The sequence below is a fragment of the Geotrypetes seraphini genome, chromosome 9, assembly GCF_902459505.1.
Source record: "Geotrypetes seraphini chromosome 9, aGeoSer1.1, whole genome shotgun sequence".
In the NCBI taxonomy this organism is placed as follows: domain Eukaryota; kingdom Metazoa; phylum Chordata; class Amphibia; order Gymnophiona; family Dermophiidae; genus Geotrypetes; species Geotrypetes seraphini.
In genome coordinates, this window is record NC_047092.1 from 90,416,659 (window position 1) to 90,433,031 (window position 16,373).

Consider the following 16,373-nt stretch of genomic DNA (forward strand, 5'->3'; position numbering starts at 1 on the left):
CTCCGCCCCCCTGTCCAATCCTTTCTTAAATCCCAGTACTGTACTCTGCCTTATAACGTCCTCTAGAAGCAAAACAAACAACAAAGATTACCATACCAGTGCCAGTGTAGTTTTAGTTCTATGCAAGCCCCAAACATCTCTGAACAAATCCCCCTTTCCTTGCCTTCCCACCTATTTGCTCAGGATTTTAACTCTGAATCCTTTCCATACGTATATAAAAGTGTTCAAATGCATTGTAAAGTAGTGATACTGTCCAAAACATAAGTCTGTATTAATAACCAAGTTTGCAACTCCTCTCAACTGCCTCACTCTGTCATCCAACTTTAACCCATATGTATGTATAAACAATCAAATCTGGTACATTCCACTCCATGAATGTTAATTTGTAACAAAACAACATGGCAAGCGGTCCACCAAAGAATCCAACGTGGAAGAAAAGAAGATCGGCAGACAATAAGGAGATTCAAATCAGGTTCATTTAAAGTGCTCCCAGGAACCATGCATGATGCATTTCGCCAAATAAGGCTGTCAGTGCTAACAGAAAACTTGTCTTTCATACACACAGGACACAGAGCCACCCTCACCCATTATGAAATAAATAATCACAAACTAACCACCCCCCCTTTTTTACAAAAGCACGGAAGAGGTTTTTAGCACTGGCTGGCAGGCTGAATGTCCTGCACTGTTCTGATGATATAGGAATTCTATGAATATCGGAGCAGTGCAGAGCATTCAGCATGCTGGCTTGTGCTACAAACCGAAGGCACTGTACAGTTTAGGGGGTAAAGAAGCAGTGGTGCATATTAGAGAATGACACGGTGACGGTTTACCCGCGGCCACCGCATTTAAGCCGCGGGTCACCGCCGAAAACGGGGAAGAAAACTAGCAGTCGCTGCGGTGACGGGGACAAGGCCATTCACCGACCGCGGAAACGGTGAACAGGTTTGTCCCCGCGGGCCAATGTACCCCCTTCTAGGAACCGCTATTTACCGCCCGACGCCCGATTCACCCCCCCCAGCAGGACCGCTCGCACCCCCACCCCGAACGACCGCTCGCACGCGCTCCCACCCGCACCCGCGATCGGAGCAAGAGGGAGCCCAAGCCCTCTTGCCCGGCCGACTCCCCGACGTCCGATACATCCCCCCCCCCCCCGGCAGGACCACTCGCACCCCCACCCCGAAGGACCGCCGACTTCCCGACAATATCGGGCCAGAAGGGAGCCCAAACCCTCCTGGCCACGGCGACCCCCTAACCCCACCCCGCACTACATTACGGGCAGGAGGGATCCCAGGCCCTCCTGCCCTCGACGCAAACCCCCCTCCCCCCCAACGACCGCCCCCCCCAAGAACCTCCGACCGCCCCCCCAGCCGACCCGCGACCCCCCTGGCGACCCCCACGACCCCCCCACCCCCCTTCCCCCTTCCCCGTACCTTTGGTAGTTGGCCGGACAGACGGGAGCCAAACCCGCCTGTCCGGCAAGCAGCCAACGATGGAATGAGGCCGGATTGGCCCATCCATCCTAAAGCTTCCGCCTACTGGTGGGGCCTAAGGCGCGTGGGCCAATCAGAATAGGCCCTGGAGCCTTAGGTCCCACCTGGGGGCGCGGCCTGAGGCACATGGGCCCAACCCGACCATGTGCCTTAGGCCGCGCCCCCAGGTGGGACCTAAGGCTCCAGGGCCTATTCTGATTGGCCCACGCGCCTTAGGCCCCACCAGTAGGCGGAGCTTTAGGATGGATGGCCAATCCGGCCTCATTCCTTCGTTGGCTGCCTGCTGGACAGGCGGTTTTGGCTCCCGTCTGTCCGGCCAACTACCAAAGGTACGGGGAAGGGGGGTGGGGGGGTCGTGGGGGTCGCCAGGGGGGTCGCGGGTCGGCTGGGGGGGCGGTCGTTGGGGGGAGGGGGGTTTGCGTCGAGGGCAGGAGGGCTGCAGTGCAGAACATAAGCCTTTCATTAAGACAATCCTGGTTCGCTTTTCCAAGTTAAAACAATTAGAAAAATATTTCTGGAGTGCTGTAATAAATTAAAATTAATAGTGCTCAGAACCCCCAAGGTAACTTCAGGCATCATTTTGAAGCTGGGGGGGGGGGGGCGGTCGTGGGGGGGGGGGGGGTTTGCGTCGAGGGCAGGAGGGCCTGGGATCCCTCCTGCCCGTAATGTAGTGCGAGGTGGGGTTAGGGGGTCGCCGTGGCCAGGAGGATTTGGGCTCCCTCCTGGCCCGATATTGTTGGGGAGTCGGCGGTCCTTCGGGGGGAGGGATGTATCGGACGTCGGGGGGGGGCATCAGGCTTTCAGGATGGGGACAGACCTTCAAGGGGGGACAGTGCAGGGAAGTCAGGGAATTTATATTAATTAATTTTTTCTCTGCGTGTTTTGTTTTTGTATAGTTATTAACTAATATTTAACTAAGTTTTAAAGTTTTAAAGAATGTTTCCTTTATACGTAAATAAAGAAAAGTGAATGGGATTGCAGTGGCGGTGACGGGGCGGTGAATGGGGTGGCAGTGGCGGTGACGGGGCGGTGAAGAGGATGGTGAGACGGGGACGGGGCGGTGACGGGGATGGTGAGACGGGGACGGGGCGGTGACGGGGATGGTGAGACGGGGACGGGGCGGTGACGGGGACCAATTTTTTCACCGTGTCATTCTCTAGTGCATATCTCCCAATACTGAACAAAATATAAATATAGCAAATGTAAATTTGAAAAAAGAGAAATAACAAATCACTTTACAAATTAACAGCTAAAAATAAAACAAAAAATGGAAAATAAGATATTACCATTTTATTGGACTAATACATTTTAATTAGCTTTTAGAGGTCAAACCCTCTTTCCTTAGATCAGTAAAGTATACTACTGTTACAGTATACTGTCCTAACCCGAGGAAGGAGCATTTGGTCTCTGAAAGTTAGTCAAAAATCTATTAAAATTAGTCCAATAAATGATCACCGTATTTCCATTTTTTATTTCTAAACATTTATCAACACAGCTACAATACTACTTTATCCTAAAGCAAAAAAATTGAATTTTTTCTACCTTTGTCATGTGGTTTCTGCTTTCCTCATCTTCTTGTCATTCTCTTTCTTCCATCCACCTTCAGTCCCTTCCACAAACTGTCTGTCTCCCCCTGCCATCTCTCCTCTTGACCCCCCCCCCCACCCTTTGGTCTAGTATCCATCATCTTCCCTCTGTTCCCTCATGGTCTGACATCTCTCTCCTTTCATCTATCTTTCCCTCCCCCTTGTGGTTTTTAGCATCTCTCTCTTCTCATTTCCTCCGCTCAGATCTGATATCTGTCTCCTTCCCCAGGCCCAGGTCCCTCCCTTCCTCTCATCTTTCTTTTCGATTTTGGCAACGAACTGCCCGGGCGGACACTGCATCAGAGGGGAAGCTTTGGGCTGAGCACCGCGTTGCTGATCTGAAGTGCTGTTGATACCAGGGGAGGAGGAGGAGGCATGTTGCTGATCTTGAGTGCCATCTCGGGGGAGTAGGGGGGGGAGGCCTGTTGCCGATCTTGTGTGCTGTCGCGAGGGAGGGGGAGGCCAGTAGCCATTCTTGAGTTCTGTCACAGGGGGGTGTCCGTTGCCAATGGTACCCATCGCCGTTTGAAAAAAAAAAAAAGCTCTCTCTTTGCCCTCCTTCATAAGAAGATAAGAACATAAGAATTGCTACTGCTGGGCCTATCCTTTAATCCGGTCCTGTGTGCCTTCCCATTGGGGATGGGGTGGGGGGTTCAAGTCCCATCAATGATTTTGCACTTCCCTCCCCAGGGAACCAGGCTTCACTGTTGTAAGAAGGTTGACCTGGTCATTAAAAAGCAGATTTATCATTCATGGAAGATCAGTTCAAATGTCTCAGTCAAAATACACCATAAGATTAGCACCTCAACTAGTGATAGTACATATAAATACTAGTCTTTAAGCCCGTTACATTAACGGGTGCTACAATAGATGTGTGTGTCTTTATTTCTTTCTTTCTTTTTCTCTCTCTCCTCTTCGCCGCTTTCTGTCTCTCTCTTTCCTCGGCTGTCAACCATCACCCCTTGCCTGTTCCACCTGTCCAGCAGTAGGTCTTCTCCCTTCCTTTTACCTCCCCCTGTCCAGCAGCACTCCTTACCTGCTCCCCCTGTCCCTCTTCCCTGCTCCCCCTGTCCAGCAGCACTTCTTCCCTGCTCCGCAGTCATTCTTCCCTGCTCCCCTGTCCAGCAGCACTTCTTACCTGCTCCCCTGTTCCTCTTCCCTGCTCTGCCTGTCCAGCAGCACTCCTTATTTTCTCCCCCTGACCCTCTTCCCTGCTCCCCCTGCCCAGCAGCACTCCTTACCTGTGTCTCTCTTTCTCCTTAGTGTTTTGTTATTTTTTTCAATCTGTCTCTTTAGCCCCCTGTCCTTCTGTGAGTGTCTGTGTGTCTCTGTCCTTGTGCACTGTTGTTTGTTTGTTTTTTTTTAATCTCCTGATACCCTTTGTTTGTCCTTGTGCACTGTTGTTTGTTTGTTTTTTTTAGCTCCTGATCCCCTCTGTTTCCATGGCAACCCTGTTCGCGGATGTGAGGGCCGTTTTGTGGTGCCGGGTCTGGCGGCGCCATGTAGGTCGGAAGCTGAAGACGGGCCTCAGCGTTTTGTATGGCTGGGTCTGGCGTCGCCGTGTAGGGCGTAAGTGGGAGGCGGGGCCTCAGCAGCGGTCGGGCGGCGTCTGGCGTCGGCGTGTAGGGCGGAAGCGGGAGGCGGGGCCTCAGCAGCGCGGCCCCCAGGAGCTCGAGGCCGGCGGCGGACATGGCTGGCATGTAGGGCGGAAGCGGGAGGCGGGGCCTCAGCAGCGGGCGGGCGGCTCGCGCCGCCGGCCCCCAGGAGCTCGAGGCCGGCGGCGGACATGGCTGGCTTGGCATGGTGGAGTTCGGTGACATAAAACCCGCGCATGCGCAATCGCGTTTCCGCGATGGATCAGGGAACACGATTTTTTAGTGCGCATGCGCGTCCTACCATTTTATTATATTAGATAAGGAAGCCTCAGAGATCTTGAAATCAGGCGATAAAATGCCAAGATTCCAGATCAATCAAAATCTCAATCATTGGCTCTACCTTTTAAATATAGAATATAATTTTTAAATTTTTTAAATTTTGAAACTTTTTGTAAACTTTTTATATTTCAAAATGTGATATAGAAAAAAGATAGTGCAAAGACTTTCAAAACCAGTACAAGCATGGAAATATACTTACATCTCTTGTAAAGGATGCTTGTGCATTATATTGCACTGTTAGTCTCTCTCAGGCTCTACTGTACCTTAAATAGCTTCTTCTGTGGCCTGGGAGGACAAACTATCTGCACTCCTTGTGCAGAAATAGGCTGACAAGCAGCCTGGAGTCAGCATGGTAAAACTTTGGTTGCCTGCACCTAGTTGCTATCTTTCCCAATGTGTCCCTGCATGTATGATGTAATGATTGTCATATCCACATGTAAATTTGGTATTACATTACATTAGTGATTTCTATTCTGCCATTACCTTGTGGTTCAAGGCGGATTACAAAAGGAGTTATCTGGCCATTTCCAGAGGAATTGAAGAGCAGAGCGGGTTGCTTCAGAGAATTGGGACGAGTCTTGCAGTGTTAGTTTGTCTTCAAGGATTTCTTGAATAGTATGGTTTTTATTTCTTTTCTGAATGATTTGTAGTCTGGGGTCGTTATCAGTAAATTGGAGAGTCGGTAGTCTAGTTTTGCTGCATGTGTGGCTAGAAGGCCATTGTACAGTTTGTTTTTTTTTGTTTCTGATTGGGAGATGCGTGAACAGTTTGTGGGTTCTCCTATGTCTGGTTGAGGTAGTTTGGATTAGGCGGTTGTTTAGGTAGGTTGGGCTATCTCCGTTTATGGTTTTAAATAGTAGGCAGTAGAATTTTAATAGTACTCCTGCTTGTATTGGGAGCCAATGTGAGTCGAGGTATGCCGCAGTGATGTGATCGTGTTTCCTCAGTGAATAGATAAGTCTTAGTGCTGTGTTTTGAACTGTTTGTAATTGTTTTATCATGGTTGCGGGGCAGGGGAGATATAATATGTTGCAGTAGTCTAGAAGACCTTTACTAGGGATTGGATCAAGAGTTGGCTTAAGTTTCTCATGACCGCAAATGATTTTTGTATTGTTTTGTTGATTTTTGGTTGCATCTGTCTATCATCATTCCTAGAAGCTTTAGAGTGGGTTGTATGGGGTATGTGATTGAGTTTATTACTAGATTTGTTATGGTTGGGGTTTTATTATTTTTGAGGAGAATTAATTTTGTCTTGTCTGGGTTCAGTTTTAGTTTGTGATTTTTCATCCATGTTGCTACTGTTTCAAGTGTCCTGTGTAGTGTATCTGTCATAGAGGACGTTGGTTGGTCAAAAGGAAGGAGAATGGTAATGTTGTCTGCATAGCTATAAGAGGTTAAAGCCTAATTTGTCCAGGCAGTTGCCGAGGGATGCAATGTAGAGATTGAAGAGAGTTGGGGATAGTGGAGATCCTTGGGGTATGCCGCAGGGGTTGGACCATGGTTCTGATTTTTCTTTGTTCAACTTTACTCTGTAAGTTCTGGATTGTATGAATCCTTGAAACCATGTGTGTACCTTATCTGTGATTCCAATTGTTTCTAGTATTTGTAGTAGGATGTTGTGGTCCAACAGGTCAAATGCTGCGGTGAGATCCAGTTGTATAATCAGCATTTTTCTACCTGTGCTGAGGTGTTGTCTAGCTGTGTCCAGAAGGGAACCTAGTAGTGTCTTTGTGCTGTAGTTGGTTCTGAAACCAGACTGTGTAGGGTGGAGTATGTTGTGGTCTTTTAGGTAGTTGGTGAGGAGTTTGGCTACTAGGTCTTCCATTAGTTTGACATAAAGTGTATTGAGGCTACGGGTCTGTAGTTGGATGGTTGATCTGTTGCTCCTTTAGGTTCTTTTAGGATTGGGGTGACGATCATTTCACTGAGGTCTTGCAGAAAAAGGCCATCTGCAAGCATGGTTTGTATCATTTTAAGAGGAGAGCGCGGAATTTGGTACTGGAGGATTTTAATAGGTATGGAGGGCAATGGTTGAGGTCGCAGGCTGCGTGGCTGTATTTTTTGTAGAGTTTAGAAACATAGACACAGACGGCAGATAAGGGCCACGGCCCATCTAGTCTGCCCACCTCAATGACCCACCCTCTACCTTTCTCTGTGAATAGATCCCACGTGTCTATCCCATTTGACCTTAAAATCAGGCACGCTGCTGGCCTCAATAACCTCTAGTGGAAGACTATTCCAGCGATCAACCACCCTTTCAGTGAAAAAGAACTTCCTGGTGTCCCCGTGCAGTTTCCCGCCCCTGATTTTCCATGGATGCCCTCTTGTTGCCGCGGGACCCTTGAAAAAGAAGATATCTTCTTCCACCTCGATGCGGCCCGTGAGTTACTTAAATGTCTCAATCATGTCACCCCTCTCTCTGCGTTCCTTGAGTGAGTACAGCTACAACTTATCCAGCCATTCCTCGTACGGGAGTTCCTTGAGTCCCGAGACCATCCGGGTGGCCATTCTCTGGACCGACTCAAGTCTCAGCACATCTTTACGGTAATGCGGCCTCCAGAATTGCACACAGTACTCCAGGTGGGGTCTCACCATGGATCTATACAATGGCATAATGACTTCAGGCTTACGGCTGACGAAACTCCTGCGTATGCAACCTATGATTTGCCTTGCCTTGGATGAAGCTTGCTCCACTTGATTGGCAGTCATCATGTTCTCACTGACCATCACCCGTAAGTCTTGTTCTGCTTCAGTTCTTGTCAGGATCTCACCATTAAGGGTGTAAGTCTTGCATGGATTTTGGCTGCCCATGTGCATGACTTTGCATTTTTTGGCATTGAAGCTGAGTTACCAGGACCTAGACCAATGTTCCAGTAGGAGTAGGTCGTGCGTCATGTTGTCGGGCATTGAATTTATGTCTGTTGTGCTTTTGCCCACTATGTTGCTTAGTTTGGCATCATCGGCGAATAATGTTATTATGCCTCGCAGCCCTTCAGTCAAGTCTCTTATAAAGATGTTGAATAGGACCATTGTATAGTGGGGAAGTGGGACCAAGTTCTGTCTGCCGCAGTTGATTCTTTTTCTGTGGGGGGCAATGTGATCTCTTCTAGGTGGGTTGGGGTTCCGGTGTGGGTAGTCCTGGCAGTTGTGATTTTGTTTCTAAAGTATTTCGCTAAAAGAGTTGCTGAGGGGGGAGGGGTGTCATTATTGGCCAGATAGGGTTTGGTGTCTGAGTTCTTTTAGTATTTGGAATAGTTTTTTGTGTCGTGGGTTTCTTTGCTTATTAGGTTGGCGTAGTGTGTCTTTCCAGAACTTGGAGGCTTAGTGGATGGCTGCCTAGCAGTTAAGCTCTCTCCTTTTGAACATCAATTATTAGACTTAAAGGTTTCACTAGTGGCCAGATCGGAAGCCCTTTCCAGCAGGGCACCTAACATCATCTATACCCCTCCCCCGTTCCAGCAGGGGAGAGAATTACAAGAGGAGCAGCGCTGACGGTGCTCGGCACCAACTGCCAGTTTCACTAGTGGCCAGATCGGGAGCCCTTTCCAGCAGGGCACCTAGCATCATCTACACCCCTCCCCCATTCCAGCAGGGGAGAGCCGACAGTTAAGAGCTGCAGTCTGACGCTCAAACCAACAGGGCTTCTTTCTCACTAACTCACCACCCTCCCCCTCCTTGGCTTATCGAGATCCACTGGGGCCAAATTTTATTACTGTCTATACTCTTGTTTTAGCTCCATATTTTTTATTATTGTCCATGCTCTTGTTTTAGTTGCCTAAGTTTATTACTGTCTGTGCTTTTGTTAAGTGCCAAATTGTATTACTGCCAAAGGTTTCGCCTTTCTTCCCTACTCTTGATTATGCACTTAGCCAGCCTAATTAAGTCCCCTGCCCCTTCCTTAGCTAACACTAATCCCCCCCCTGCTGCAGACTTTCACACACCAATCATCCGGCCCTAATCCCACCATGAATCCTTTCTTCTGGTACCTTCTCCTCCTATTCTGCTCACCTCTCTACTCTTCCCTCTGTCTGATACCCCCCTCCTCCAACCTACTCGACCCACCAAACACCAAACACCAATAATATTTGCTCTGGCCTCAGAATCCCCACGCTGATACGCACCAGAATTCCCCCTTTCAAGAAAAATCTCTGAAAAGTCAACCTAAACTCACTAAAGCCCCTGCCCCCAGCCAATCTTCCCAATGCTGTCTCTGACTCTCTCATCCCAGTCCCGACTCTTTATTGCAATGCCAGATCAGCATGCAATAAGACCCAAATCTTGAAGGACCTTCTAGATGAGTTCGACCCTGGATTCCTGTGCATCACGGAATCATGGATCGCCAAAGATGATCTTTTTACACAAAACGAACTCCTCCCCCATGGTTATCAAGGCCTCTTCTCCCCCAGATCCAACTGAAAAGGAGGCGGACTGGCACTGCTCTACAAATCTTTCTTTGACGTCCAGCTCCTCGAGAAGGGCACTCATGCCTCTCTAGAATATATGCTTGTCTCTGTCAATGATGAACTCCGCACTCACCCATTGGGCATCTTATTACTATACCGCCCACCCACCCCTTGGAACAACTCCTCCAATCTCGTCTTTGAGGCTATAACAAACACCTTTCTTAAATTTCAAAGACTACTGATTGTTGGTGATATTAATCTCCACCTTGATGACACCAACAGCAAGGACACGATCGAATTTAACAACTTCCTTACCTCTCTAGGTTTTCCCTCAACTACCTCTTCTCCAACCCACAAAAAGGACATACACTAGACTTCACCACTTTCCTCGACCTTACTGCCTTCAAAACTTCAACCGATGACACCCATTGGGAACAATTCCCTTGGTCTGACCACTTCTTAGAGGCTACTTGCCTCCCCATTTTCATGTCACACCTTGAATCCCCATCCCATTCCTCCCATTCAATAACCTTCCGCAAGAAAATTTTGAGTAATCTTTTCTGGTCCAAATTTCTCAACCAACTCTCCTCCAATCCTAAGCCTACAGACTCTGAATCCTGCTGGTGCAATTGGATCTCCCTCTCCGAATCCATCTATCACTCCCTAGCTCCAATATCCACAAAAACTATCTCCTACCCCCGAAAGGCCCCTTGGTATCTACCGCTCCATAGAGAGCTGAAACAGAAATGTCGCACTTTGGAGCGCAAATGGAAAAAATCTAAATCCCCCTCAGATAGACAGACTGGAGGGTCAATATTAAACTTTACAATTCATTACTAAAAAAAGCCAGGAAAAATGTACAAAACCGGCCCCGGAGGGAATAGAGAGCTGGCTAGGTCTTTTGCTTTGGGGAGGATAAAGAAGGGGGCCATAGAAAAAGACAAAGAAAGGCAGGCAGGCAAGGGGCTATGGAGAGATAGAAGGACAGCGGACAGGGAGACAGAAAGAAAGAAATACAGACAAACAGACAAAGAGGGAGGGAGAGAGATAGAAATAAAGAAAGAGAGACAGTGGGAAGGAGAGAGACAGAAATAAAAAAAGAAAGAGACAGGGGCAGGGACTAGCACAGACAGAAAGACAGACATACATATATTCTAGCACCCGTTAATGTAACGGGCTTAAACACTAGTAAGTTACATAAACAATTTAATTTAATTAATAATGCTTTCTTTATAACTTTAACTAATGTATTGATAGCCATATCATTATTATATAACCAAAACCAAGGGTTTTTTTTTGTTTTTTTAACTTATTCTCCTTCTCTCTAAACTATTATTTTATCCAAATAACTTCAGTAGCTTTCCCCTTCATCCCATCAAGACATATTAGAACCTAAGACTATTATTAATTATTTCCCCTTTATAAAATATCATTAATTAAACAATTCCAAAGACATATTTCTAGTGCAAATAAACCAATTTATACTCTGCCTATAACGTATAAAAATAGCATACTGTATTGTTTAAAGCAGCACTTCAGGAGACACATTCTACATACTTAAAGCTAGCAGCTTCTATACTAATTTTCCTTGCATTGTACATCACTTGTACCCCTAACTATCTGTCTTAAATATGACTTAAGCAAATTACATAGAAGGGGATGTTATAATACAAAGATAGATATTAATGAACAATACTAGCACTTCTTGATGCCCTCTAATACTCATTCTTCATCCAGAATACCCAGGGCTCTTCCAATATATCTACTTCTGAAAAAGTCTTTTAGTCATGACCAAGACACCCCCTTCTTATGGCAACTAAATAAAAATTCAAAAACTGCAAGGGAACTCACTTATCCAAGGTGATACTGTTAAATAACTCCTTCACTAATCACCATTTTTCTTTACATCAAACACTGTTACTTAATTCAACACGTAGCTGATGTGGTTAAGTGAACACTCAGACCCACAGCTGAGGTCCCAGTGAAAAAATCACGGAGCAGCTATATAGGAGACCATCATAGTTGTTCACAGTCTCCTCCACCATGCAAAGACTGAATAACATTAAATTCAAAATAAAATAAAGTAAAGTAATACATAACATCAACTTAACTTTGAATGGTGTGGGTAATAAGCACAACTGCTCCGGGCTCCTCCTTTATTCTTAATACCGACCCCCCAACCTAGGTTTCACCCGCTGGCTTCTTCAGGAGGGCTGCTGAAATTACAAGATGACTCAAATCAACACTAAACCACACAGCTTACTCTACCTTCTCAATAAACTAGAGAGTTGCGCGGGGACAGAAATCCCACCCGTCCCCACCAAAGTCCCACCCGTCCCCACCCGTCCCCGCGAGGAATTCCACCCGTCCCCACCCGTCCCCGTGAGGAATCCCTCCGTCCCCACCCGTCCCCGTGAGGAATCCCCTCCGTCCCCACCCGTCCCCGCGAGAATCCCCTCCGTCCCCGCCCGTCCCTATAAACTTCAGAAATAGTTATTTCATTTAATTATGCTACTGAAATAAAGGCTCTGGTAGAAATCCGTTTACAAATAAGCAAAAAGACTTTATTAATTTGAAAATATTAATTGGGAAGAATACATACTTTGTAAACGGGTTTCTACCAGAGCCTCTAATGTTTATAAATTTTTATCAACACAACTAATATACTACTTTATCTTGAAGCAAAAAAAAAAAAAAAGAAATAGAATTCTTTTCCTAACTTTGTTGCCTGGTTTCTGCTTTCCTCATGTTCTCATTCAATTCCTTCCATCCACTGTCTTTCTTCCTTCTGCATCTTCCATTTGCTCTGTTACTGTGCCTCTCCCTTTCTTCCCCCTTCCAAATTGGTCTGGCACCCATCTTCTTCTCTCTGCTCCCCCCATAGTCTGGCATCTGTCTTCTTCCCTGCCAGCGTCTTCTCCCTACTCTCTCTTCCTCATTTCCTTTCAATGTCCTTCTCCCCCCATCTTCCCCATGTCCTTTCAGCGTCCTTCTCCCTCTCTGTCTTCCCCATGGCCTTTCAGCGTCCTTCTCCACCCCTTTGTCTTCCCCATGTGCTTTCAGCATCCTTCTCCCCCCTCTGTCTTCCACAAGTGCTTTCAGAGTCCTTCTCCCCCCCGCCCTTCCCATGGCCTTTCAGCGTCCTTCTCCACCCCTTTGTATTCCCCCATGTGCTTTCAGCGTCCTTCTCCCTCCTCTGTCTTCAAGTGCTTTCAGAGTCCTTCCCCCCCCTCCTGTCTTCACCATGGCCTTTCAGCGTCCTTCTCCCCTCCCTCCTTCTCTACCGCCCCGGGTGCAGCACAGCCGGCCAGGTCCCCTTACTTTTGTGGCACTTCCCCGACCGACCGACAACAGCCCCGGTCCGACAAACCTCCCTGCCCTTAACCGCTAATCTAAATTACCTTCTTACAGCTGCTGTAAGAAGGTAATTTAGATTCGCGACTACAGGGCAGGGAGGATTGTCAGACCCGGGCTGTTATCGGTCGGTCGGGGAAGTGCCACAAAAGTAAGGGGACCTGGCCGGCTGTGCTGCAACTGGGGCGGGGCGGACCGCCCCCCTCCCTTGGTAGCCACTCGAACCGTGAGGCTACTCTCCTTCTCCTTACCTGCCCTGCCTGCAGCACAGAGCCGAACGGAAGTCTTCCCGACGTCAGCGCTGATGTCAGGAAGACTTCCGTTCGGCTCTGTGCTGCAAGCAGAGAAGGTAGGGAGAAGAAGAGCCGCGCGACAGAGTACATCCAGCCCCGCAGGAGCCCCGCGACCCTCGGAGGCATCCCCATGGGATCCTCGCGACCCTAGGGGGCGTCCCCATGGGATCCCCGCAACCCTAGGGGCGTCCCCACGGGATCCCCGTGAACCAAAGGGGGAACCCGCGGGATGCCCGCGGGTCCCGCGGGATTCCCGTCGTCCCTGTTCCCGTGCAGCTCTCTACAATAAACTTGAAAACATTGTAAATACTTGATATACACATACACTCTACGACTTACCGGCGCAAACACTCCATACTGCACACAGACACGCTACTGACGATGGGATACATCCCAGCAGGCCACGCTTTATATACACACACCCCCTATCTAACTCCTCTCTACTAACTTCCACGTCATCACTCCTTACGTCAAAAATGGAAAACTACAATTGAAACGACTCAATTTCATTATTTAATCCTACTGGGGCCTAGGTATGCCACTGAAATATGAACTTCTGTTCCAGGTACAATAAATGTTGAGTAATATTTCCAGTTTCTTTATAAGCACGCATTAAAACGGTATACTGTAAATCCTCAGTCGAATGCTGTTGCTCAAGCCAATGGCTTACCAGGGGAGTAGATACCCGTTTGCATCTTATATTACTCAAATGTTCGGCGATGCAGATTTTAACTGCCTGCTGAGTGTGTCCTATATAATATAGCCTGCAAGGGCATATAATACAATATATTACTGCAGATGACAAACAGTTGGTACCAGTTGTTAAATAAAATTTCTTACCCCCTGTATGAGGAATTAACACTTGGTCAGTGTTGAGGACATGAGAGCAATATACACACTGATGGCAACAAACATGAGGACCCTCTCTAATCTGTTGAGCAGGATCGCGATGTTTCAAAATTTGACCTAAATTACAGCTCTAGTATAGGCGAACAAAGGAATTTCATTCATGCTCTCATGTACCTGCAGCACTGGCTAGTGTTTCAAAACAATTCTTCTAATCTGTTGACTCCGATTAGAATAGGGAAGTACACAAACCAGGGCCCTACTTTTCTCTCTTTGTTGCGGATGGAATAACCACTCTCGCTGATAATTGCGGGCTCTTTTCCATGCCCGTTTGACTACCCGAGAAGGATAGCCTCTCTCGATGAACTTTGTGTATAAAAGCGTGGCCTGCTGGTGAAAATCCCACTCATCAGAGCAGATCCTCCGCAACCTTAAAAATTGCCCAACCGGGATACTGTCCCGGAGGGGTTTTGGGTGGTAACTGTGATAGTGCAGGAGCGTGTTACGATCGGAGGGTTTCCTATTAAGGGTGGTATCATAACATGTTTGAGAATTGATCTGAGATTTCACTACTTGGATATCTAAAAAAGATACCGCATTACTACTTACTTCATAAGTAAGAGTTATGTTAGAATCTACCTGATTCAATTCCTCTAGGAATTCCTCCAATTCGTCACGCTCCCCACTCCACATGAAGAAAATATCGTCAATATACCTTCTCCATAGGCCAACTTTATTATACCACCTAGATGTATAGACATATTTGTCTTCATATTCGGACATGTATAAGCAGGCGACGGAGGTCACTGGGACCTCAGTTGTGGGTCTGAGTGTTCACTTAACCACATCAGCTACGTGTTGAATTAAGTAACAGTGTTTGATGTAAAGAAAAAAGGTGATTAGTGAAGGAACTAAATAAAAATATCTAAAAGGATATACAAAGCCTTCTGGAGAATCTCTCTTCTACTTATAATCTGCAAACCTTCTCTGAAGCTCTTTGGGAAATGTACTGTTCCAATTCTCTATTTGAACTTATTTCTCTGCCTGGACCCATGCTCCTTCCGGCTGCAGCGGCGGGCATGCGGCGGACTCAGGCCCCGCTCGCTGCAGTGAGCACAGGACTTGGCCTTGCTGGCGGGATGGTCCCGAGGCGAGGGCGGTGGTGAAGGTGGCGGTAGGGAGAGCACTCGGGCACTGTTCCTCTGATTGCGGACGGCACGCCGCAGGTCCCAGTTCTCCCGCAGCAGCGCCATCTCCCGGTGCATCTCGGCGCTCTCCCACAATAACCCCCTACACTCTCCCATCAGATCTGCGCCGCATCTCCGGCAGACAGGTGGCCACCACCACCCCGTCCTTCATCAAAGTGAAGAATATGCACATCATCATCACAGCCACTCGTTCTCCTCTGGGCCATACAATCTCCACCACTCCCTTAAAGAAGAAAACAGCTGAACACATCCGCTTGACCTCTGCCGACTCCCACAGCCTCCACCGAACTCCGGAAGAGGAAGACATCCAAACAGGAACCACTAGCATTCTAGGAGATTATTACCAGGAAACTTCCTGGCTGTGCATCAAAAGGAAAACTTCACATGGCCTCATTCAATACTCCTCCCCTTTTCCTTTAGATTCCTTTTGACGTCACGTAAGCATGAATATATTAAAATTTATCTTCTAATGTGCTTTCTCCATTTTATTGTAGAATCCTCTTCTTAGCATTCCAATATTCTTAGCATTCTTAGTATTCTTAGCATTCCAATACAGTTAATAAAACAGTTACAGCAGCCATCTTTATACCATTAAAGTATATGAGAAAAAAATTACAAATTTCTCTATTTTATCCAAACCCATACTATAAAAACAAAAATTCAAACACACTGTCCTTCATCTAAAGTTTTGATTTCATAAATGAATTAAACTCTAATTCATAGATGTTTCTTGAGACGATAAAAATTCCTTAAGTTTTCCTGGATCATCAAACTGATAAAACTTTTCTTTGTATGTAATTCTCATTAGTGCAGGGTAATACAATCCATACTTAGCTCCTATTTCTTTCAGAGGTTGTCTAAGCTGTAAAAACTGCTTTTTAATTTGGACAGTCTCCTTTGCAAAATCTTGGAGAAAGATCAGCTTGGAATCTTTATATGTTAGATTCTTTGTCTCTTTTGCTGCATTTTGGAATCTTTGTAATCTGAATATTACAGTTCTTGGCTTCTTTTTGTTTTGAATTTTTCTCACTCCAATTTTATGAGCTTTTTCAATTTCAAGTGGACCTTTTATTTTAATTGGAAGAATTTTTGGTATAACATCTTCTAAAAAGGAGATCATATTTTTCCCCTCAATTCCTTCTTTAATCCAATTATTCTTAAATTCTGACTTCTAAACCTATATTCCAGGTCTATCAGTTTTTTATTCATTTCCATTAATATATTATGGTCTTCTTTGTTATTTTGTTGTATATGTTCAA